This window comes from Lagopus muta, chromosome 2 (genome assembly GCF_023343835.1).
Source record: "Lagopus muta isolate bLagMut1 chromosome 2, bLagMut1 primary, whole genome shotgun sequence".
NCBI classification, from domain to species: Eukaryota; Metazoa; Chordata; class Aves; order Galliformes; family Phasianidae; genus Lagopus; species Lagopus muta.
The window spans coordinates 82,191,372-82,216,443 of NC_064434.1; the positions used below are offsets into that span (position 1 = coordinate 82,191,372).

Below are 25,072 nucleotides of genomic sequence, written 5' to 3' on the forward strand. Positions count from 1 at the left end.
GAAGAATAAAAGATAGTTTAAATATTAATTTCTATGGGAATATGGGGTTGGCATAAAGGGCTCAGCTCTGAAGAACAGAAAACTGTTTACACACTGAAAATCTATCACACCAGGAAAAGCAGTTTCTCCAAAACTGTATTTATTTGACATGCCTCTACATTCCCAGAATAGATATAAAACTAACCCCCCTCAAGCAAGCAATACAGTTAAAAAGCCAATTATCCTCTCACCACATCATCTTAGGTCCTCCATCCTTAAGAAATATAATGCAACACATACCATGCAAGACAATAAACAAATATCTTAAGGCTGAGATACAGACTTCAGTTTAAACAAGTAACACCAGGCTTCAAGCATGAGAATAGGGAGACCATTCTTTAAATAACTGACATTGTTAACATCAGTCATAGTAAGGCTGAATACACAGAAAATACAAAGTTAGTACCTTTATAAATGCCACACAACTGTAAAATATTCCCACATGAAAAAGTTTGTTTCTTCCATTTCCTCATGAATTCACAATCTCATCTCTTGGTTCATTTGCAAGTTCCTATCTGCAATTCACAGTCTATTTTTCCTTGTCAGTATCTGTTAATCACACAGGCAACCGAGCTAGCAAATAACTAAGTAAAATACATAACAAACAGGAATCAAAAAAATATTAATCCACATGCTTTCATAAGTAAACATCTACATGTAGGTTATCTGTCAATATATTGAAATAGAATCAGTGGTACGTTGGGAACTTTGACTAACGAAAAATAAAAATCCACCTGCTGTGAATACAGTATAAAATGAATAGTTCAACAAGTTGAGCTCCATAGGGCAACAACAAATAAATGTACTAAATGACAAAGCCCTACACCTAATTTAAAGCTGCTAGTCATTTATCTCAATTTCTTATGGTCATCAGTTCCAAAGATTGCAAACATTCTTTCCCATATTGAAATCAGTTTGTGTTTGTGACCCACAACATTTATGCTTAAAGGAAAGCATTTCATACATATTAAGGATTACACTGCAAGTCTGCTAAGGTGGAGGTTCTGTTATATAAAATGGAAGACTAACTTCTCAAGATGCCCTTAGGATTACATTTCAAGGTCTTAGTGTGAAGATTGTATGAGACTGGGAAGTAGGATTATCAGGTTCTGCTCTTGACTATGGGGCATTTTACACCACAACATTGTTCAGTTTCAAAACCTACACAACCTTATCTCAAGGAAGTAAAATGAGACAAAAAGTCTCCAGAGGCAAAGATTCTGCTGCAAATTTAGACAACAGTAAGTGCAGCTAATCCAAAAGGTTCTGATCTACACAAAGATTCATTAGTAAGAGAAAGCTATCAGCCTGAAGAAATACAGTATTAGCAGGTAGGGGGTAAAAAGAAAACAATAATACCCAAACTTTGCCCTTCCCCATTGCTTTCTGTTCTGGACCCTAACTTTAGACTGGAGCTAGCAGAGACTGCTAAAGTCTTACTGAAAAAAGCCATAGTCCCTTGAATCACCACTGCAAGCTTTTCAGTGCTACATAGGCAATCTCAGTTTCCATTGGAAAATACAACCATGGAAGTAGCATTTCCCTTGGAAAAAAAAAAAAAAAAAAAACCAAAAAACAAAACAAAAAAAACTGAGGCTAACCACCAGCTGCCTGGAAGCAAGGAAAGCAAAAGAAACCAGTTCAACTGTTTACGTAGGACAAGAACTGGAGAGGGAATTTGGTCCTCTGAGACTGGATTATGTGTACTCATAAAAAGCCCTCAGGAGACTGCTATTAAGAACTTGAGTCCTGTGGACAACTTCATATAAGAAGCTGGCTATGGGGGGGTTCCCTGGAATGCAAAATGGATCTGTACCAAGCAGAAGGTTGAAGGAGAGTCCAACAGCATAAATAGAGAAATACTAAAGGTGATAAACTCTGTTAATTTATCCTTAAATCTGAGGGGGTTTTTGCAGAGAAGGAAAGGGCTGTTTCTTCTGCCGCTAATTCTTTGATCTATTCCTAGCATACCTGCCAAGGCACTCTTTTATTTGGAATTTACTGGTGTATTATCTTCTCCTGAACAAATAATTTCACTTCTCAAAAATAATTAGGAAACATATTGACCCCTTAAGCTGTAGAAATTTTGGCCCTGCCCAAAGCTCGTGCAACCCAAATGGAATTAAAGTACTTCTGAGCCAGCAGACAAATGGAACGACTCCTTGTTACAGAATGGCCAGGGTTGGAAGGGACCTCAAGGATCATGAAGCTCCAACCCCCCTGCCACATGCAGGGCCAACAACCTCCACATTCAATACTAGACCAGGCTGCCCAGAGCCCCATCCAATCTGGCCTTGAACACCTCCAGGGACTGGGCATCCACCTCTCTGGGCAGCCTGTTCCAGCAGCTCAGCACTCTGTAAAGAATTTTCCCCCTGACATCCAACTTAAATCTACCCTCCCTCAACTTGAAACCAATTTCCCTTGTCCTGAAGTTGTCAACCCTTTCTTTCAAAGCGTTGATTCCCTTCCTTTTTGTAGGCTCCCTTTAGGTACTGAAAGACTGCAATGAGGTACCCCGCCGCTTTCTTTTCTCCAAGTTGAACAAGCCCAGCTCCCTCAGCCTGTCTTCATAGGGGAGGTGCTCCAGTCCCCTGATGATCTTCATGGCTCTCCTCTGGACCCTCTACTGTCCTTCTTGTACTAGGGGCTTCAGACATGGACACAGTACTACTAGTTACAGTATGAAACATTGTACATTGTACATTCATAGATACAGTATGGAAACATTGCAAATGTAGACCTTTAACACATTTTAGTTTTTAGAGTTTTCTCATGTCTTTCTTACACTATTTTGGTATTCAGGCTTTTTCTCTTCTAGGAATGTTGACTCTGTGCTTTCTCTGAACAACAAAATGGTATTAACTCTATGCACATTTCTGTGTCTAAGATCTTAAGTGTTCTCTGGCAATACAAAACTCCAGTTTCAGCTACTAGCAGACTTTGCTTGCCCTTCCATTCCACGTTTTCTTGTGGAAATTGTAGGGAGCAATGCTATATGATAAGTTAGTCTTTCAGTTTTAAGTCTAATACTGACCCCTTATTTATATGAAAAGGGACAATAGGGTAAGAATATGAGCATCCTATAAGTAGCCACAGCTCCTCTTTCACTTGGTAAGTATCTCTACCAACAGCTCGTAAGTATCTCTACCAACAGCTCAATTACTACTACTCAAAACATAGAAAGCAGTGGGGAACATGTTTTTCAGAGGACAAAATACTGGCAAAAGCAAATTCTTGTCAGTATGTCAGTATCAGAGCAGAAAAAGCAATGCTCTTTATTACTAGGGCCCAGTAGAGACAGCTCACCACTTCCTCTCATCTTTGTTTGCTGGGGTTTAAGAGAAAAATCTAGCAAGGAATAAAAGTGTTTTTTCAGTAGTAACATGTTCAAGCTTCTATCTCTGACATCCTGCATTTCTCTCCAGTCTCTGATACTTCCTTTACTGTATTCAATTTTCAGTGTTTATCAAGTCAGTTGGGAGTTTCTTCTACATTTTTTCATGAAGAAAGAAAAACATGTTCAGATCTAAACACTACCTTTTCTTGAAAACTTCACTTACTTGGTAACACAAGAGTTCAGGAACAGAACATTCCTTCACAGGAACAAGGACGCAGATACTAAGAATTTATTTTTCAACAGACCTTAATCTCTAGCTGTTTACAAATCAAGTGGACTGGCAAAACACAGGAACTATAGGCAGTGCAAGGGGGTAAGTTCACAAAAGAACAGCAAATGGATGCTTCCTCTAGTGTAACAAGTTATTTTCCATGTAGGATTTAAGGAGCTAGAGGTGGCTTTATGCTACCTTTTCAATTCCTTAGTTTTTGGCTAGCACAGAAATGGACAATTTTATAAACTAGATTGAAGCAGCCACATATAACCTTCCGCTAAATTTTTGCTTGGGCTCAGCAGTCATGGAAGTAATTGCTGACCACACTCCAAATACAAGTCAAAAGACTTCTGATATGAATCCAAGTTTCCCTGAAGCATAAGGTACTTAGACTGTTTTCTGGGTCACATCCAACTTTGAACTCTTGTTTATCTTGTATAGGCTATTAAGTCTCTCTTAGATACAGAATTTAGAACAGCATGGCCTTCCCTGGAGTACTGTGTGTTGCCCATGTCATCCAAACAAGACATTCCCTAACTAGAAGAGGATCAGAAGTACTGAGTAAGCAGTTTCTCAGGGAAAAAAAGCTATGATCCAATAAAAATAGAAAAATCTGGGCAAATGCCTGGTCCACTCCCATTACACAGGAGAAAAAGAATAGCAAGAGATGGAAGAAGAGAAAGGAAAGTCTTTTCAGCAGCATGAAGTCAGGCTGGGCAACTCAATGCCAAGGTTCTACTTGAATTCAAAAGGAAGAAACTATGCATAGAACAAATACTCTAACAGCTGTTTTCTGAAGGAACCATGTAGTTGCCTTTCCTTGTTTCTTTATACAGAGTATCAGATCTGTTGCTTTCAATGTTCAGTTGACTTTTGAAACGTGAGGAGAGTATAGGAAATACAAGATTACCTCACATCTCCATAGTTTCTGGCAACTTCCAGAAAATTCACAATGCCAGGGAAGGTCTACTGAAGCACCTGAGCCAACACAAGTCTTGGCATTTTAGAAGGAACTCCGTTAAGTGTTGCAGTATGAGAGCAATATTTAAACAGGGTCTGTCCTCACTTGCTTATACCTCGACATTATTTTCCTTTATTTTGGTATATGCCCATGGGAAACAGTTTACACAGACATGGAAACCATTTGGCAGCTAAATGTGCCCAGGAAGCCTGCACACAGCTGCCAGCAACTGAGCAGACAGTCCACTGGCAATTAGCAACTACAAGTGAAATGGCAGCAGGGCCCTTCTAGCCAGTACTCCCTGGCCAAAGGTACACTGGCTGCCAAATCCCACTGAAAGAGAAAGTGTCTACAACCACAGACACCCTCTGAGCATCATGCAGGGCCAGACCCCAGCTTGCAGCTAGAGCCTTCTCTGAACTGCTGGGAGACACACACAGCTTACAATTCCTTTGTATTTTAGCTTCAGTACAATCCTCAAAGCCAGCGGGTTCCTGAGTTACACCACCTGCATTGGTTCTGGGGCTGTTTGCTGAACAATCACTAAGAAAAAAAAAAGCCTCTCTCTGAAGCATGAATGCAGAATTTTTTTTGTCTTATGTTGTTTTTACAGTCAACACATCTGCTTCCTCTGCATCACTAGTAACTGTCCACCTGTCCCCTCCATTCCTCTTGATAGTCTACACAAAAGACAGTACAGCAAGAGAGATCAAGCAGCAGCATATGTGCAAAGGGAAAAAAGCTGTCAGTCTCGTGTGTAGAAAAGAACAGCTCAGCAATAGTCAGTTCCAGAGATAAGGACAAAATGTACAGTAGGAGACAGTCAGGCTCAGATGCTGGATGAGATGTGCTGAATTCAACAATGCTCCCCATCACCCACCTGGAACCAATATCCTCTCCAGAATTAAGTATTGGATTTAGTTAGTGGTGACAGATGCTCATGAAAGCTCAAGTCCTTACAGAAGCAGCTGCCTGAGACTAAGCATAATGCAGACAAGATCAGAGAAAGCCCAGTTCTTCATTTTACCCTCTCTGCTAGTGTCCTTTATGCATTATATTCAGCATCCCTTGCCATACGATTCCTTACCACGTACAGATGCTTTTCTGTCCCAGCATACTAAATACTCAGTCAGTCCCAGAACTCTGCAGAAGTACTTTGGAGGCTGGGAGTACTTCAAGCCCCAGCTTTGAGACCTCTATATTGTCCAGCAATCAAAATAACACAAGCTAACCCTCACTGTCACAAATTAGGCATCTTTAAACTGAAAGTTGCAGCTATACTATGATGTTCCTATTATCCATTACTCTCAGGATAGCAGAAGAGTGTATCTAAGCTTCACATTTACCTGACCTATTCAGACACAAGCTTACAGAAGCATGAAAGGCTCTGGCTCCACAGCTGCCTCTGAGCTGCTCCAGCAGAATTTAATCCACCAGCCTCAACTTTCTTCAACTCACCCCTATGTTCTGCAAATCCAGTAACAGCTGTGGGATTCCTTTATGTTTACTGCAATGTTATTGAGATTCTCAGCAGGTCAAGACAGGCATTTAAGACCTAAGTTCGCAGAGCATTTCTTATAATTAATTTCCCAGCAGAACATTTGGTTTTCAGTTATTTGAAGGATGTTCCTATACATTTTCAGGTTTCTGAAGTGCTTCTTTTAAAAATATATTACTACAAAGAGAAGCACATAACCATGTCTCTCAACCTTAAAACTCCCCTTAATTTTTAGTTTTCTTTATACGTTAAAAAATTAAATATTCCAGATAAGATACAATGACATATTGCAGATACCAGCAATAGAGACTTGCATAGCAACAGAAGCATAAATTTCTCCCACATAATGGTCCTGATTTTTTCCCTAGAAATAACCTGGAAAAAAAAGAAAAAAAATCAGATTCACTCTTGGAGTGGCCTCATCAGGTTAGAAGCAGTGCCCTTAAGCTGAATCTGTCAGAATTCACTTGAAGATGAATTGCCTCTGGAAACCTGTCTACTCAGTGCTTCATCAAAATAATACTTGTGTGAAAACTTTCCAAAGAAAGTGATGTTTACAGGTGCCCAAGACATTGTCATTCGACTCATTTTAGTTAAATACCACTCAAAGACCTTTTGGTTGCACTAACATAGTTATTTTTTCCTTTGATCATTCCCTGGACTTTTCCAATTCATTTTCCTAAATCACTTCAGTTACCATATAGAAAAGATACTAACAAGCTTCTGATCAAGCTAATGTCTTTAGTTCACCTTCACCAGCAAGCACTGATTTAAAGAACTAAATAAAGACCAAATTCAACAGCAAAGTACTGTAAAGATGGGTGCCAGAAATAAAGCGTCCTGTAGATAGCTCTTCAGTTTCCCTATTATGATTCATTGCTGAGCATTCAGAGAACTAGTTATGAGCCTTCCCAGAAATAATTACTGTGCTGCTATACCTTGAAATAAGTGAAAAGCATTAGCAAAGACATTCTCAAGAATATTTGTTAGAAATAACAATTGCAGAACTTCCAGGATAGACAATCCTTTTTCAATCACACCTGCCAAATGCTTTGGTTTCTAAGTACCAGAGGCATCAGATGAACTCCGATACACAGAAAAGACTGTCAGCCCTTCACCAGTATCCAAAAGCAAAGGGACTGTCTATTACTGCCAGCTAGCCGTGTCTGCTGCAGGCTCATTGGCAAACTGAGTAGATGAAAATGAGGGCAAGGAAACACTTGGAAAGTGGTGGGTGCTCCATTGGATGTCTATGCCAGTGGGCAGATGGTCCATATTTATTCAGACACAGATAGAATCAAGGAGTTACAAGGCTTTAACAGCCTGTAATGACGTTTGTTCCTCTGATAACATGGCTTCCCTGATCTTCCTTCATTCTTCACTACTTATGATGTTTCTCTCCCTCCTTCCTTTTGCAGGGAAGAATTCTGTTCCAGCCAAATATTTTCCCCTTCTGCCTACAGTATCTTCAGCACCATACTCTGCAGATAAATGAGCTCTTCCTTCACATTAATCATCTCTAATGAGGCAGATATTCCTTCTATAAAATTCACTCCCTCCTCAGCTCTTCTTGAATCCCTGTACAGAGGCCTTCTGTTGCAACCCTTTAGATGAAGGGATGCAGTTAGATCAAATTATGAATTCCATTTTATACCTTGCTTAACATGACTCAGCAGGGGAACAAGAAAGATGTGGTAGTGACCAGAAGTAGTAATTTTGTGTCACAAAAGATTATAATTGCTTTCAGGAATTACACCAAGTAATATCTATCTTTGTTTTAGGATAAGTGCAATGAACTGAGTTGGGTACCATTACCCATCTTCTCTAGGAAAACATGAGTTCTTCCCACCTTCAAACTGTGCTATGCACAAAAACAACAACTATTATACAAGGCTTGCATTTCACAAGTGTAGAAGTACATTTTGAGTTGTTTGGTCCCACATATGTAAGAACCCCAGGACAGTAAGCAAAGGAGCTTTTGAGGGCAATGGACAAAAGCAGGTACCCCCATAATACTGCATCTTCTCAGGCAGGAAAGAAGGGGAGCAGGAAAACAAGTACATACATACATGTATAAGTTAACAGGAGTGGCCATTCATATTATGCTGTCATATCTCAGCCAGAATAATGAAAAGTTTTGTTCATGAGCATTTTAAGCTGCCAAGTAACCCTGATCTCAAACACTACTACCAAATCATCATCTCACCCAGGACCATCAGCACAATTAATTCTACATTACATTGCTCATACATTAATTCTGTGTATACATTGTTATAGGTTGCTAACAGTTGCTAGCATCTTCTTACAGTGATCTGAGATGTAATGATTTCCAGAAAAGTACAGAGAGTTAAATTACTGGCCTAAGCAATAATCTTAACAGTATATCATGGCCATGGTCAGGGAAAGCCAATGCAACAAGAACATCCTTACTGTAAGTAAGGTGAGGGGGAAAGACCATGATGTTAATACCTAGAATTCTGTCACTCATTTGACTACTAGATGTTAAGATCACTAAGTACACTTCAGGAAGTGGAAGGGCAATAGAGGAATGCAATAGCAAAGGAACTAGCACAAATGAAATCATGTTACAAAGGAAAAGCAAAGATACTCACCCATCTCTGAAGATCTAGGCTCACGAGGAAAACTCCATAAAGGAATGATCTCCAGAGATCCTTGCGCAGTGGCAGTCAGCCCTCAAATGAGGTCTAAGAGAGGTGCAGCCAGCTCCACCCCTTCTGGTAACGGCTGAATTGCCTTCACCTGTGCTCTCAGGGCTGACCAGGTCCTTTCCCCAGGTGTTCAATCAGTGGTTCAGGCCATGACTCAGCTGTTACCATACACTATTAGATTAGTTGGCTGAAACTGTATATGCATACCCTATTTAAATTTTCCCCAGAATCAGTCCAAACAAATCACATTCACTTCAGCAATTTAAATGTTTTGTTTTCACTTCAAGTAATATCTCTGTATTCCAGCAAAAAAAAAAAAAAAAAAAAAAAATCCAGAGAAATCTCTTAACATTTTCAGACAGTCCTAAGACATGAAGAAGTAGTCCTTGGAGCCACCTATCTATCATAAAGTGAGCAAACATCTAACACTTTGGCTAACTTTTTACAGATTCTGATGTACACGCCCTGATTGCCTCTCCAGGGAAAACAAATTAAGGCTTCACCTGTAATACCACAAAGATTTCAAACATTCTTGTTCCCTAGGCTTTGTTAATTTCTCTGGACTCAGTGCCAGGGAAGTGCAAAGAGCAGAAGATATTTGACACAAAGAAAAAGAAACAACTACCATGTTGAAGGAATTCAACCCCAAAAAATTCAATTGGCAAATGGCAGGCAGCCAACTGCATACACACAACTAACTTTTTAAATGCTGTTCACACAGGCCTGTGTTACAAAACTATACAGTTCTCACAACCTGCTTTTAATGCTTTATAATAAACATCTTCACTGTACATAAGGTAGTAATATCTGATGCTCAGGTACTTTTTAAACAGAGGCATACAGATATTCAGGGTTTAACTGTGAATTCTCCACATAACAGAAAACCTACATTATAGTCAGTAGATTTCCCTGCAAGCTGTACCAAAATAATGTTATAGTTCAGAGAATCAAAGTAATGCAACATATAGCAAATCCTTTCTATGAGCTATAACCTTATTTGATGTACTTCCGCTCAGACTTAAAACTCCAAAAGTAATTTTGGCTTAAGTGCAACAGTATACGAGTTACAAAGGAGCTCCTCTCCCTGAACTCTGCATCTGCATACAGCAGAAATCAGATTCGTTACCCCCACAAGCTGGAAGCAATTTCTAAGCAGTGCAGACATCTGGCACTTTGATTTCCCTTTCGTGCATTTGTTTTTTTAAACCGTAACATGCAGTTCTGATTTCAGATGATTTAGGTGAGTGTATGCAAGAAGATAACTGAGCATCTATTGTCTCTAAACATAATATTACTGCTACATTAATTTAACTGTCTTTGCTTCCCAGCAAACATCTCACACTTCTGCAGTCACACTTAGGAATGCCTTTGATGCAAAAAAACAACAAAAAAAAAAGTATATATATATACACACACACACACACACACTAGGTCGATTAGACATTTGCTCTTCTCCATTTACACTGCTTTGTTTATCTTCCTCATCAATAACCACTTCTCCCCCCCCTCAAAAAAAAAAAAGTGTTGGGGCATACAAATAATTCAGTTTTCTCCTCCTATGGTACTACATAACTTTTCTCTGGATTAAGCCCATATTTGCTCATAGCCCAGTGCTCCCCTCACTCCTCCTTAATCCTTCTGCTTCGATTCTTTCCTTCTTTTTCATCAGTTATGGTTCATCATCTTTGTATTTGTCTCATCTCTATTCTCTAAAGTAAGAGGTATGTCAGCAAGTAGAACACTGTAAATGTTTTAATACTATATAAATATTATGAAATAACTCCTCTGGGGAAGTAAAAGGGAATTTTCTTTCAGATGAAATTAATAAGAAGCTTGCAAACAAGCTGAGATTAATTTGTTTGAAATGATATCCAATTGATTCCCATCACTCTCATTTTTACAGAGTAATACAACAACAAGGCATCAACCATGATTTCACTGTTTGTTCCACCCCCCCCAACAAATATAATTCACTTTTCATCCAACCTGTTAGACCTAAGTGCAGATGCGCTCACATTCACACAAGCATCAGAAAACAACAGTTTAGGTCACTTTGTCTCAAAAATGAAGATGAGATTATGTTCTATCTTCACACTTAACTTAAAAAGACATCCTGGAATAGCAATATGTTAAGGTAAGAAAGTGGATATGATAAGTAGGTTCCAAAGGTTTAGGAAGTCAAAGTATCACTAAGGGAAGCAAAGAGTCCTGCACTTACAAGTCCATTTTCCTCCCTGTGGACTAATCCACCTTGCACATAATCCTGATTTTATGTGGAACATGAGATGGGGCAGGCCATTTGCTCCAAGTAGAAGACACTGACACAAATATAGCCTATGCAAGTGTGGGGAAAACTTGACAGTCAAAGAAAAATTAAACACAAGCCTATTTTAAGATAAGCACGGAAATCTACCTGACAATTTACAACAGCAAGCTAAGTGAACTGAAAAGAAAAAACATCAGTTGTCCTATTCTCAATCCTTTGCAGTTTGAAATATCTATATGATTAAATGGATCAGTAATTCTGTCTTGAATAGATCCAGTTGATAGTTACCTCAACTGATCATAATGTTAGACACATTAAGAAGTAGTCACAAATCTCAGTAGTGACACTACATGTGGACAAAGAAGCCTGGAAACTGTCAGCCATCCTGGCCTCACTTTCCCATTTCCAGGCTGGGCAGAAATGAGAGAGGCGTTACAGTCACAGTAAGCGCCAAACTGTTTGAACAAGAACGCCAAAGGCTTCCTGGCTCTTTTTCCAGAGTTCACTGTCTGAGATGTTGTTTCTTTTGGGAATACGTGACAACAGACATTAGTCACTGCAGCAGATACAAACACGGCAAGCCTACCCAGAGCTGCGTGTACAGATTCCTCCAAAGCTTTCAGCACAAAGCTCTGTCAATAAGCAGTGTTCCTGTTTGGATAAGATTGTGCTTTATCTCAGAAGAACAATGCTGCTTCCACCTCAAGGCACAGTTCTGTTTCTCAGTTTATCATAGGAGTTCAGAACATAAGTTTTCATGGCCCTCCTGCATTCTGAAAAATACTGACCATCTCTCGCACGGAACTCCACATATCCAGGATTGAGAAGTATCACTCAGCTCTTGTATTTCTGACTTCATTAGTAACTGCCATCAGGGATTAACAGAAGTCTAGCGATGAAAGTGTTAGAGCTGCAGTGCCTTGTTAACCAGTTAGGATAATCCTTTGTGAGATGCACTCCACTGACGATTTAAGACTTATGTAAGGGATGAATTTGGGCGACAAACCAGAAATCCTGCAAACCTCCACATTACCTCTTCAGAGGATGACTCACTGATAGGTTTGCAGAGTTAGAGAAGCAGAATCAAATCACCAGAAAGAACACTAATATATGCTTTAAGAATGGTGAAAAATGATTTGAAAAGTAGTGCACGGAATTGGGGTTGGACTCGATGATCTCTGGAGGTCCCTTCCAACCCCTACAATTCTGTGATTCTGTGAATTAGCTATCAATCCTTGCCCTACGCTGAAAGGAGTAGGATAAAGGAAATAAAATTAATGCAGGCTTTACCTATGCCTTTTTACATTACAGTACAGAGTAAGGAGTAGAAAGTGCTATTCAAAAAACTGGAAAAAAGTTAAGCCGCAAAACCTAGTCAAAATACACTTTGTGGAATTCCCACAATGCCTTTACACATCATAGGCTAACTAACAGATAGTTTTTACCTTTAATTGCATCTAAAAGTAATTTTATATGCTGTCAAAATTTTTACAACTCTTGACTGAAACACAGCTACAGATAGCAACCCTCACCTTAAATAAGATGAACAATAACTTGTACTTTGTCTTCCATAAAATACTTCTCAATTGAAATAATGCCTTTCTCAACTTGCCTTTTCAACTCTTTTTTTTATTTGAAAAAAGTCTAGAAGGCCACAAAAAAAGCTTTCATGCCACCTCCAGTATTTCAGGATCTTCTCTTCTACTTTGGATCAAAGTTGTGAAGTTGTCTGCAATGCCTGGGGTCATGTACACTAACGTCAAAAAGGAGAATGATGTACAGATCAGATTAATCTCTTACAGGACTATCAGAACATGCTTTATTTGTTGTACATGCATAGAACAGTAAATATGTCCACTGGTCTTCTGTCAGCCAGGCTGGGATGCTCACAAAGCAGCAAGAGAAAAATACATTTGAGGTATTCTCCAGTCCACACTAGAACATTTTGTCTGCAGAATGACCGAACGAGAGACTGCTACTTACTGTTAAGCTGGCAGCATCGTAGGAACTTGGTACAAGGGCTGGAGCATCCAAGATTTTATGTATATTCTGGGTTTGGCCACCTTCAATTCCACATTCTAGATGCTGCCCTTAGGATAGGTATCTGTAATTGGCAGTCAGCTGCCCCTCCAGTAATGACCAAGCCCAATTTATCAAATGCAAGCTGAGAAGTGGAAGATTTATGGGCAGAGTACAATCTCTTAATCAGTTCAATAGAGTTCTATTGAAAGAGGGATTACATTATAAATATTATATAGAAAGAGGAGGGGTTAGGCTTTGGTAATGGCTAATGATGTGCAATGTATACGTTAGAAGATACCCTGCCTGCAACAGTCACCAAGCAGAAGTCAGTAATGAGAGATGCCAACTTCAAGTCATACAGAGTAAGGAGTGCGCAGATCAGAGGCTGGATATCACAGCAGAAGCCAAAATCATGCAGGACACAGTTCCTGATCAGTTCTTGCAAAGCAACAATGATTAGAACTTCAAAGAACATATTAAGAACACAAAGCAGTGTGATAAGCTTAACGTGAAAACAGGGAAGTCTTTTCAACAAGAACTTTGATACCCAGCCATCCCTGGGAATAGGCAGCACTGTGTGGTTTAGACTATTTATTTCGCTCCCAGGATTTTACAGTGTCACAGCTCCTTGCTTCACTTAGCTTACTGATGGTTTGGACTAAGTGTACTAACAAAATGCCTATTAAACTTGGACTACATTGGTAATGCCAAGCAACAAACAATCAAAATAAGAGCACAGAAGCTGGGTTGTTCCCCATGTACTCTTCCTCCCCTTTTTTCCTTGCCGTAGTGCAGGTTCTAAAGCGAGCAGCTACATATGCAATTTTAATATTTGATCTCACTTGCAAGTTCTTCTCCAGGCTTCCTTCAGGGCTTTCAATAAAAAAAAAAGAGATCTCCTATGGAGAGTTAGAAAGTTTGTAGACAAACAGACACATTTTCAGACTGCTTTGTCACTGAAAGGCTCAGAACCAGCTTGCACTTAAGTAACTGGGATGGAGGGCAGAATCAATGTGTCTATCCTAACTTTAATAGTATACCCCATACAGCTTACCAAGGAACCTGGAAACACAAGAAAGGAGGGTGAAAGCTGAGTAAATTGAAGACCAACTGTAACGATGGTAGGCAAGCGATGATATAGATTAGCAAAAGTAAATTACTTTCCTGATGAATTTCCTAAATAGTAAATTTCTTTCCTAAATAGTAAATTACTTTCCTGATGAATGAGAATTAGAAGCTCCTTAACAGAAACATTATCTTCAAGAATCCAAACAATAATAGACTTCTCAATCCCATACCTCTAAGAGATTGTAGCCTCTATCATTCAACACTAGTATGAATTAAGGATATGGAAATAACACAGCAAAGCATATCCTCCATAGACCCTTCTACACGGCAGAACTGTCCTCAACAAGGATAAATCTTACTGTGCTCCTTATAGTCTTCTGTCCCAGGCGATTTATATTCTGGGATATCTTTCTCAGTTTTTGAAATTGAAGTCACCAGAGCACAGCAAGTATGAAGGAGCAGCGAAATGTGGGGTGATAACATACTGGTTTCACATATATTACAGAGTAGATTCATACTTGAACTCTTCTCTCTCAGCTCTCTTCCTGCCATGCCAGCTTCTGAAAGTAACCTGCAGTTGCTATCACAGCTAGAAGCTCTAAGCCTAAATCTCTTCAAGTTGCAATTACCTGCGCTACTGTAAACTGGAATTTCTTCTGATACGTATTAGCCCAGAAAGGATAGCCTTTTCTATTACTTTGCCTTGCTGCAAGAATAATGCCTGTTCAGCCTCTAAACAGGAAGCAGATAGCACCTAATTTCAAACATACAGCATACTACGCTGCTTTCTTCCAGTTGCAGCTCTACTTCAATACTGTAGGGGAGGAAAAACTGCCAACCAAAAATTCTGAAGAAAAATTGGTCAAGGGAAGAAAGCAAACATCCCTCTGGATGGAGGAACAAGATGCAGCTGAAACTGATTACAATCACGTTCTGCAAAGTCTCTAAGTTTGGAGGAGTGAGGAACAACTGGAGACCTCTTGTCATCATTCACAAGGCATTTCATTGAAATGACACTTCCTAATTCCAAGAACCACGAACAACTAGTTAAGGGGCTGGTAGATAGGTCTTCCCATACTAAACAGCTAGAGAATAAGGCTGTCTTCTGTCTCCCTCAGCTGCAAAACTTTAGTAGCCTGATGAAGATGTTTACTTAAATCCAAGTGTAGATTTTTGACAAGGGACAGAGCAATTGAGTAATTAAAGTAGCTCAAATTGCCTGGTTGAAAACAGGTTTTTCTACTCCTTTACTTCTTCCTCAAAGCCATTAACACTTTATTCACTCTTAACTTACAGAAAGGGTCAACCTGCAAAGGAGCAATCTTAGGAATAGTTGTCTAGTGTGCTCTGGTAAAACATCTAGGAAAAACTGCTTGCTTGGCTACTAAGGGGATAGACAGATTAGCTAACAGCTGTTCTCCTCCCTGCATTCATCTTTACAAAACAAACCTAAAGCCATAGAAAGTATTCTAAAAGAGTGTTTTAATGTGAAGTGACCTGAAAAGAAATGCCTCCTGTATTCTGCCGGTTCATAAACCCTAAAATTATTCCAGTTCAGTTTCCAGCAATTATTTCGTTAACAGGCACATAAGTCACCCCAGGAGCCCTGGGGCTAACAAAGCCTGGTCTCCTTCAGATGACCATTCTTCACACTGTGCTGGTGGTCTAAGTGACAGCTCTTTTGAGTGAATTTCTCCCATGCTCCGAGCATGAAGACAGGCATTTAGTAGCATAAGTGAAGTCTTGCTTACCTACCTGGCCATGACATCCAACAAAATGCTTATAATGAAAACTATTATTTTAAGGCTGAAAGCCCACTGCACACCATACTCTTCCCTCCCTTAGGGACTTAAAGTCACATAAGCAAACTGAGCTCATTTTCAGTTGAAATGCCTCAAGTCTTGTATCCTTGAGAACTTGTAATTTACATCTTACAGCTTACAAGTATCATGTGACCAGCTGCAAACACTACTGTTCGTCTCATTCTGTTAATAAATTGATTAGCTTATATCTTATACAAGTTTCCAGGGTGTACACTAGAAATTTTTGCCTTTTGGCAGGAGTCTGCAATGCTTCTCCACCTAAATACAGTGCCTAGATGAGGAAATACAATACCAATTGAACCCCTTCTTCCAAAAATCCTCAGGTGTTTCTACAAAACTGTAGAAGTCAAAACAAAAACAATCAGCACTACACCATTTCTGACCACCCAACTGCCTAGAGTAGAAAAATTATTTGCTGATGCATTACTTACAGGCCTTCCACTGAACCATGACACCATCCACAACAGTGTGCTCTCAACTCCACTGCTTAGATGCACAGCTGAATTGAAGGCTCAGTATATTCTAGTGACTTCATTTCTCATTGGCTGCTATTGATGCAACTCAGCTGATCTCACTTAAGGTGATCAACTCACCCTCCCAGGGAACTTAGCTTAACAAATTCCTAAAAAAAGTGTTTTATCTCTAAAACTTTGTCCAAGCTTAAACGTAACTCTTATCCAATATGCCTGACAGCTACAATTGACTTTTTTCTTTGTTTATTGTCTGATTGACCCACTATATGCACTACAATAAAGCAGGCTGTAAAGTGCATTGGGTTGTTTTATAGTTTCTCTGTAGAATATCTTAATTAGTATGCCTGAAATTCTTCTAACACAAGTAAAGTGACAAAAAATGTTGGCTGTGTTACTTCTTTTGCATTATGATTGTTTGTGTTCTTGCATGGTTCCCAGAAGCGTTTTATGACTGAGAGGAGGAAGTGCCTGTAGAAGAAAGTTCCCTAACCCTGTCTAATGTAACTAATGAAAAGACAGAAATTCTCCTGCCTGTTGTGAATTCCTTTGCATGTTGTGATATTGTCCTCTGTGTCCAACGAAAGCAACAACAAAAATCTCAGCAGGACAATCAATCGCTATTCTTCAGGTTTAGACTGATACTGCTGCTATAGTTCCTGCCATACTGATGATTTAGACTATGTTCATGCTTTTCTCCTGTTTTATTCCTCCTGTCTCACTTTACTAGCTGTGTACAAGTAGAGACTCTGTCCAATAGTTCCTCATGTATGTGAACAATCTCTTTTTTTCTGCTTTAGAACAAAGCTTCCCAACAAGTGATAACAGTGCTTCCTCCATCACTCCCATCTCTATAATTATTTCTATGGTGGTTTGACAATACTGATAACACTGACATTTTTCTAAAATTCCAGAAAGTGGAAATTCAGTGTAGACTTTCTCACTTTTCAAAGGGGTATGCAAATAGTTCCACACATACCCTGTCGTACTTTAATTAATGGCCCCGTTCAATATTGCATGTCAGAAAAAATAACAATCTCTCTATCTAATGCAGCATTGTTATAGGCTTCCCGCCCTAGATTAGTTCAGACAGCAATAATTTCTAATGAACTATGCATAATATCATGTCCATTTTTCCTCAGTAATATGCAATGTAACATACGAAACCTATGGAGCAGCTTCTTAATGAATTTACTCTGTCTTTGTCAGTATGATATGGCAGCTTTTTTCCTCTGTGATCAATGTCCACTTCATTGTCAGCCATCATGTAAAACAGTTTTTCAAGTTCTCCAACCATTTCTACCACTGAGAAATGAGGTCTGCAAGAATGTAGAGACAACAAGGACAGCCAGATGTGAGGATAACTTTTTAGAGTCTGTACACATTTAACCTTGGAGAGGTTAAATTAGATATTCAAGGATCACAGTGGAAAAAAAATATTATCCATACTAGAGGTGGCTGTGAGTCTGCGCCATCCTCAGTCTGGGATATTTAGGGGGAGAACAAGGGCTGGAAAGGAAGGCACTAAAGTGGGCTGGGATCAATTTGTGTAGGAAAAGGAGAAGAGGAACAAAGTGACTGGTTGTACTGAGATACAGCTCAGTGCATTTGTCTTCAAGCCCTGTGTATGCAGTCTGTCCTATTGGCTCCCTAAATCCTATTTCTATTCTCCATCTAACTTTTTTCTCTTTTCTGGAAGTGCATAGGTCAGATCTATAAAAGAGAACAACAGCAAACAGACCACGGAGGACAAACTCTTTACATCCTAAGTCCTTCATATTCCATTTCATATAGCAAGGTCCTGCCATACCTGCCTCTGTCATACCAGGTCTATAAATACTAGGGAATCCACTGCAATGAGATGTGAAAATATTTGTAAATGGTTACCTGTAGTCCTATGGGGATTTATAGCTCTCTTGTCACACATTCCCTTCCAGATTTAAGTACCTCTCTGCAAGCAGATTCATATGTGCACATGAGGTCCCAGTGTGGACCAGTTTGGCTTGTGTCAAGCACAGAGATGGACTCTTCATTCCTGCACATTCATGCAGCACTGCATTTGGGTGTTGCAACCTTCCAGAGGAGCCCTGTAGGACAGTGCAAGTGCTGCCTTTGCTCCCGTGATTGACTCTTGGAAGCTGTTGTGTAGCTTCTGTCAACCATACTTGTGGAATTTACTCTTTCCTCAGAAAATATATAAGGTCTGTGAAACAATTAGTTAATTATATGTGTTTCAAAATCACATGTATAAATCCTTTCTTGAGGTATCATTATACCTGAAATTGCATTTTGAAAGTCTCTTTTATTTTTTTTGCCATTTCCTCTATCATCTCTTTTTCTCTAGATGTCTCCTCAAGAACTGAAAGGAGGGCAAGAGGCTTGACTGTCTGCTCTTTCTGTTCTATCATCATTTTACATTATTGAGATCATGCCATTTTATCCCTAAGAAGCCAACTTCAAAATAGAGCATAAAAACTTTTGCAATTAATATTGGCAAAACATTAACTACAAGCACTCTGGGTACAGTCTGTTCTGTTTGTATTATTTTTTCCTGTAATATAATAAACGCAATTTTAGCCAAATTATTTCAAGTTCTCTTTAAACTTGGCAACTTCTGCCCATCTTTGACACAAGTGAATGAAATGTTATTTTGCAGTGCTTCCCAGCATAAGGTTTCTGTGCTGAGTTGCTTTTGTTGCCTTACTTGGGACAGTGTTTATTAATTAGATCTCTTTCCTTCGCTTTCTCTGTAGTTAATAAACTCTGCAAATTTAAAGCATTTAATACATTTAAAACAATAAAATCTATGTATTTAAGTTCTCAAAGCAATCCTCATGTTTAGCTCACCAGATGTGGTGTTCTGTTTGTATCAGTGGAATGACTCATAAGTGTTAAACACACACAATTCCTACAAATAGTCCCCACTGAAAGTGCTTAGGCAATGGTAACCCTCTTTTACAAACAGAAAATCCTGCATTCAAAAGCAAGCTGGTAACAGAGCTACAAGAAACAGAAGACCTAGGTTTGACAACCTGTCCAATTACAAGCAATTTTTAATTTCATTTCTTCTTTTCTTTCCCATTAGCAGTTCTAGTGTATTGCCTCAGTAAAACACACAAGCAAGCACTTTTGGAAACAAGTGCTGGCTCACTGATAATAAGCTTCCTTCTACATTAAACTTCTAATTTGACAAAAGTGTTATTAAGTGACTTTACTTCAACATTGAAAAATGAGTAATTATTAGGACAAGACTCTGATTCAAGGTACTGCAAGCTGTAAACAGCTATAAATGCTTATACTATTGAGGACCTTAATTTATTCCTACTGAGAAAAATGTTACACAACCAGTTAATCACAGAAATATATGTAATGTATCCATTATTGTAATTCTTTAGTTACATTAAAGATTTTTTTTACCAAGTTAGGTATCCTTTCTCTTATCTACAAAATTGCAGCATTGGACTAGACTATTGTTAGGCTGCTTTTCCTGTTTCTTTCATGCTTTGAATAATTTCCTGGTGTATTATATTCATATAAATGAGGAATATAATGAGACATTGATACTTCCCTTTGATACTTCTAATTACCTGCTTTGAAAGGGAAGGGATGAGGGAAGGGTATATGGAAATCTTCTTCCTATGAAACTACTGTTCAGGTGGAGGAGTTTCTGTGCTGTTTGTTGGGATAAACTGCCTGCATGCTGAAATACGATGAGCCCTGGATACAAAACCATCCCTCTTTTTTTTTTTTTTTCCTTTCTATTTTTTTTTTTTTTTTCTCTATGAAATCTCATATATAGCAATATTTTTATTAGGAATAGACAAATTTGATTTCCTGTGAACATTAAATTGGTTTTCTCTTAATGCTATGAAATTGAATGGCAGGAGAGGTGCAGAACCAAAGCTCACTGAAGCCACAGGAAATTGTCTCAGTTTCAGGCCAGATGACTGAAGTCTGTTGGTGGATCCATCCTCATACCATCCATCCTCATACCTCACAGCCACCTCTGTTAGGTGCTCAGAGCTCCAGTAGGAGTGCTGAGCTGCCTGAGGCATCACCCTTGATCTGTGACTTGTAAGGACCATGAGATAGGAACCAAAGAAGGGAGTCTGACAAGACTGATGGAAACACCTATCACTGATCATCAAATATATCAATATTAAGTATAAGCACCCTGCTAAGCCTTCCTGGAGCAGTCAGGTTTCTTCTGCAAGTGAATGAAGAAAATAAGTGGAGAAAATGATGGAAAGAAGACTTCTCCATCCCTCTCTTTCTGTTACTGAGGTTAGTAGCATTCAGTAGCTCTGTCATTATTTGGTTAGAAAGCTAAAGGAATGCAATATTTTATGTCTATTGCCCACGGGTTCCAGCAGTACATAAGGGAAAGATCCACAGAATTAAAACAACAACAACAACAACAACAACAAAAAAAAAACCATAAAAAGTATGCCACTGTGTCTCAGTAAGGTTGTTTCTCAAATCAGGTATCTAAGCACACTGAGAAATATCAGTATAACCACTGAAAGTTGACTAAGAGCTATTTTTTTGCTCATTGGCTTCACTGAAAATGAGGGAAAAGAACTATTAAAATGAATGAGATTAGATAATCTTTCTAGAAATGAAAGAATATGGTCCAAGCCCTGAAATAATGAGTCCAGAAAAAAACGATATTCTGGATATGGGTGCCTGGAGCATCTCCCCTATGAAGAAAGGCTATGGGTTTGTTTAACCTTGAGAAAAGAAGACTGAGAGGGGACCTGATCCAAGTCTACAAATATCTAAGGTGTGGGGGGGCAGAGTGGCGAGGCCAGACTGTTTTCAGCAGTGTGTGGAGACAGGACAAGGGGAAATGGCCAGAAACTGCAGCATAGGAAGTTCCACACAAATGTGAGCAAGAACTTCTTTACAGTGAGGGCGACGGAGCACTGGAACAGGCTGCCCAGGGGGGTTGTGGAGTCTCCTCTGGAGATGTTCAAGACCTGCCTGGATGCCTACTTGTGTGACCTGGTGTAGGGAACCTGCTTTGGCAGGGGGGTTGGACTCGGTGATCTCTGCAGGTCCCTTCCAACCCCTATGATTCTGTGATCAGTGATACTTTCACCTTGCTTCCCTTCCTTGTATTAAATGTTTGAAAGGAGGAGTGTGCATAGCTTATTCCTCAATGCTAGAACCTTTTATTTAATATTTCAACTAAAAAAATAGCAGTTATTTGTAGTCCAATTTAAAGCAAGCAAGCAAAAAAAAAAAATTGCAAAAATCAGTGGACTTCTAATGCTCCTTGCTAAGGGGTGGTCATATGACCTCAAGGGGAAACTGGAAATTGTTTGGAAAAGAAACCTACGGAAGCTAAATAAGTATGTAGAAAACACATGTAGAAAACACATTTTTCTCAGATCAGTAAGTCTCTAATCTGAAAAGTGTGAGAGTGGGACAGTACGGGGAGCAGAATTCTTAATACTTTTCTATTTTGGTTCTTATTTCTCCTCAGGCTTCTACTGTAGGCAGTGTTGGAGAGTGGAAGCCATGCTAGGCTGAGTTTTGTCCTAACTCAGTTATGTCTGTTCTTATATCATTAACCTTTCTTACAGATGCCAAATTACTAAAATCTCCATATTGCTTCTAGCAGCACATTCTGCAAATGCAAGTGAAGAGCTGCTATCTCTCTGGATTTGGGACTCTGCATACAAATACAAGCTTCTCCTGGTGCACTGGAGGCAAGTGAAAGCAAAAGCCAGCATGTGAGATGCCATAAGAGCACGTCCCAAGTCTGGTATGCCTAAATGACCTCTCAGCCTGCATACAGAATGGCTTTGGAAAGTTTTAACAGAGGGAAAAGCACATAACTTGAAGGCTGAAATTGCACATAGTGTTCCTTGCAACCAGTCACCTCCACTCCAGACATATGTGAGAAGTTTTAAGATGTGACTCAATCTAAGCATACGAGGATCATAGATAATGAGGTAAAATGGGAAATAAATGTCTGTGAAAGGAGAGCCCTGAGAGAAATCAGTTCTCATCTAACCTCTGAGATGAAAGGTGAGAAACTGCCACACTCAAGGAGCCTCTCATCTCAAATACAAGCGTGACCTCCTTAGAGGGTTATTATCAGCTGGTCCTTGGTATTTCCCATAGATATATTTTTAAATAAGTACTATGTACCTGTGCTGGTTCAGGTGCAAGTAAAGAAGAATAGACCCACTTCTTACCAAGTGGCTTGGTTCGTTCTCTAAAGCTTTTGGTATTCATCACAGCTAGCTAAAGTGGTCCACAGAAAAGTGCTATGCTGTTGGGACTTTCTATCGTACTAGCTGCCAAAAGAGATTCATCATTAGATACGTCCTGTTATTTTCACATTGTGAATTTTGAGATAAAGCATTGGTATGCAAGACTCTAAGGAATCTCAGACTTCATCTTTCTACTTGGCATTAATTCTCTATACACTTTCTAAAGCCTCTTCTATCAGGCAGTGGAATCTGCTCCCAGTCATGGCTAAACGCCTCCTTCCTGATGCAGAGATAGAAACAAAGAATAAAGAATCTTTTTCACAAGTCTGCTGCTTCTGCATCCAATTCCCAGTCCACCACTGTTATTAATTCTAAGTGGTTCAATTTTTTCCCTTGTTTTCCTTAGCTTTTACTCTAGCTGCAAATATATTTGAAAACTCCATTATGATTGCCTTAATTCAGCCCTGCAATTTGACTTCTGATATTTCATTTTACTCCTTGAATGATGCTTTGAACTCATTTCTGTTTATTTCTGTAGCTCTCAACAACACTGCTTCTTGTGGAATTATGCACTTTTATTTATTCGTTTATTCACCTACTTGGTATATAACCATGAAGATTATTTTGGCTATAGAGAAATGCAACTGTTTTCCTGTATTTCCCTCAAATGTTAACTGGTTTTTAAAAATATTATTTTTTTTATTTTTTATTTTTTGTCAGCACTCTTAAATTGAGCTAGATGAATGCTCATTTGAAAGAATTCTGAAAGCAATGGGGTGGTAGATATGGGGATTCAGTGGGTCCCAGTCCTCCCTTTGAATTAGCACCAAGCCACCGTAATAAGCACTATGCTGCTAAAGGTGCTGTCTTTCAGCAGAAAAAGAAGAATGAGGTTGTAACGCTTTAAGGTGTCTTTCAAGTCAGTCAAAGCTCTTTGTCAGGCTGTGGTCACCAGTCTTGCTTTAATGTTGAAAAATCCCCGTATTACAGGAGCCAGATTTTTTTTTTGCTCCTTTCTTCACTTTTCATTATGTGAAACTTCTTCGTACAATGTAGACTAGGAAAAGACATGTTTTGAACAAAAATCTTTTATCAAGGTATTGTCTGTTAGTAATAACACAGTAATGCTAATAAAATGTTCATAGAATTTGAAAGCTTTCTTAATAAAGACATCTTAGTGACTCACTTCAAAATCATGAAATATCAGAATTATCTAGCATCTTTGGTCTTCACTCGGTTTATATGTACATCATCCTGCTCCAGCATGGGCTGAAATTGTGACAGACAGCTCTAGCCAGGCAGTCTATTTTGTTTTTTTCTAGCCTGGAAAAAGATCAGAACTGGTTATTAAGAGCTTCAATCCAGTTATACATACTTGGATATGTAGCATGAAGAGAAATCATGGGCACAACCACCTCGCCTGGTAGCATAGTGAAGTATCCCAGCAGCCAGGGTTCGGGAGGTCTTCCTCACATGGTAATGCATTCGCTGTTTTTGAGGCCTCAGTCCTAGATGCTAGCTAGGACTGCAGCCAGGATCACAACAACCTCAGCTAGGTTTGGAGGTGGTCTTCAGCCAAGGGAAATGGACAACTCTTTGGCTTTGTGCTCCAATTTATTTGCCCCTCAGTGTGACAAACATCCAACATTTGTGCAGCCACTGTTTGCCAGCAGTGACAGACAGAAACCCACTCAGCTAACAGAAAGTAAACAGTCTACAGGTGCCTGATTTCATCTCTGTTTAGAAGCTAAGCTTATTTAGGTTTCAGCACTTTGGATGAGTGACCAGCTGTGAATTTCTGGCAGTCTACATATCGTTGCCTCTCTGTGCTTGCTCATAATGATTTCACTAAAGAGTTACTTTTACACCATGGGTAGCTCTGCTGCTCTGGGATGAAAAGTTCCCTAGCCAATTTCTTGTTGAACTTGCAAGCCTCATTTCATCCTTTCTCACTTGGTAGCTTTCCTATATTGAGTAACCTCTTATTTGCCTTATCATCTTGATGTACCAGTATCACACAACATGCTGTAATTGTCCAGTTTTGTGGTAAGGATGGGAACAGGAAATAAAGTCACAAATAGCAACCTAGCTCAGACAAGAACTTTATGACCTTAAGTGAGTCACTAAATACCCCTGTGCTGTTGTTTTCCTTTCTAACGTTTATACAGAACAACAAATTCCGATTATACCCATTAGAGGTATTGTGAAGCTTATTACTCCAAAGATTTTTAAAGAGGTTGGGAAATGGAAAAAATATACAAAAGAGCTAATTAGTGACACCAATTTCGCTGTTGATTACTACTTTAGTTAATAATTCCCACCTACATAAATTCAATGAGATATATCAACTCTGTTTACTAGCACTGAAGAACTTCAAACAAAATTCAGGAAGGGTTTCACATACATCTTTCACAATAC

The 25,072-nt window shown here is 39.2% G+C and overlaps 1 protein-coding gene across 5 annotated transcripts in view; it reads right to left on the minus strand.

The window, feature by feature from the left end:
* LRFN2 (leucine rich repeat and fibronectin type III domain containing 2) overlaps positions 1–25,072 on the minus strand; it is a 231,247-nt gene that overhangs the window by 187,434 nt on the left and 18,741 nt on the right. For 2 of the 5 annotated variants that reach the window (XM_048936008.1, XM_048936004.1), the window contains exons 1-2: positions 16,392–16,437; positions 8,725–8,939 (exon numbers count right to left, since the gene is read on the minus strand). The exons of 1 other annotated variant lie outside the window; for it this stretch is intronic. The gene's annotated coding sequence lies outside the window, so the exon portion shown is untranslated. Of the gene's footprint in view, positions 1–8,724; positions 8,940–9,773; positions 9,853–16,391; positions 16,438–25,072 lie in introns of those variants that run through there. 2 more of the 5 variants (XM_048936007.1, XM_048936005.1) reach the window with 2 other exon arrangements.